The sequence below is a fragment of the Lipotes vexillifer genome, unplaced genomic scaffold (genome assembly GCF_000442215.2).
Source record: "Lipotes vexillifer unplaced genomic scaffold, Lipotes_vexillifer_v1.1 scaffold914, whole genome shotgun sequence".
In the NCBI taxonomy this organism is placed as follows: domain Eukaryota; kingdom Metazoa; phylum Chordata; class Mammalia; order Artiodactyla; family Lipotidae; genus Lipotes; species Lipotes vexillifer.
In genome coordinates, this window is record NW_006780388.1 from 4,254,745 (window position 1) to 4,256,101 (window position 1,357).

The window sequence follows — 1,357 nt, forward strand, 5'->3', positions numbered from 1 at the left end:
TTCAGCAGGTGACTTTGGGGACCCAGGCGTGTGTCAGAAGTTTGATTGTGTCAGACATGCTCATGTCACATCAGGGTGTTGCCTATCTGCCTGCTTGGGTCACGTGGGGCCCTGACTCCACCACCCATGAGTGTCAGGCTCGCCCAGCTTTCGGTCATACTCCGTTTGCCATCTGACTGCCACCGAGGGGAAGGTTCTGGCCAGGCCCAGGGCAGGAGGCAACCTTTGGCTGTGAAGCCAGCAGGTGTGGGCCCGTGGCCGCATCCGCGCGTGTCCTGTCCCCACGAGAGCACGTGGGGTTGTGGCCCTGGCTGCTCTCAGTGGGTCGTGGGGACTCTGCCTCCGCCCTGGCTAGGGTCTAGAGGTCAGATAGGTCTAAATAAAGAGGAAAAGGCTGCCGAGCTCGTCTTTGTAGGTGAGCAGGCCTTTCCACGTTGAGGTCTTGCTCTGTGGGCCGTCTTCTCGGTATACGCTTTGTGCTACCTGTGTCTTTGTGCTGCTTTCCACGCTGCATACCGCTGGACGGGATGGGGCAGGCTGCTGGATGGGATGGGGGGTCAGGCCGCTGACGGCTGGGTCTCTGAGCAGGTTCCTGCAACCCCGTGCTGTGTGCGCCTGGTGCCCTTTCTCTTCCCCTTTGGTGACCACACGGTGGAGGCGTCATCCTGTCAGGTTGAGCCTCTGTGGGGCATTTCTCATTCATCATTACCTTCTCCTTTGTCTTGAATCTTTAATATAAAATGTTGACATGTTTTTAACAACTTATTTGAAATTACTGGGGTTTCAAACACTACCTTGCGTGAATATAAAGTATCACATAAAAAAGTTCCAACGAACTGCAGCCCTTCAGACCCCCGGGAGCAGCTGACAGCACGAGATCTGTTTTCCTCTTCCCCAAAACTCAGTTACTACAATGACAATTAGTCTCTTAATTCTCTCCAAGAAAAGGACATGTGTTTGCTAAAGGGAAGATCTAAAAAGTATTAAATATTTCTTTCCCTGATGTTCTATTCATCTTGGTTTACACTGAGACTCAGAAATGTAGGCATAGTCGAGAATTAAGAATGTAAAATTGTGGTGGATATTTGAATGTATATGAGGCAAAAAATAGGATCGTGTGTTTCATCTAAATTATTTCTGATGGCAACTCAGGGTCGCTTCCACCTGGTGAAGTGCTTCCTAGTCCATTGACTTCGGGCATAGATTCTGAGGATGGTGCCTGATCCTCAAAAGCGTATGGATTTTAGGTGCCCTGTCAGAGTACATGAGAAACAGACAAGTTGGTGGCTTGGGACACCTGAACAAGCCCTGAGACATGTGAGGGCATTCAGATGTACTTGACGCTCTTCTTCACTGA

The 1,357-nt window shown here is 50.4% G+C and overlaps 1 protein-coding gene across 1 annotated transcript in view; it reads left to right on the forward strand.

Annotated features, from left to right (window-relative positions):
* The window catches only part of AXIN1 (axin 1), a 61,125-nt gene that overhangs the window by 41,026 nt on the left and 18,742 nt on the right, over positions 1–1,357 (forward strand). The window lies entirely within an intron of this gene.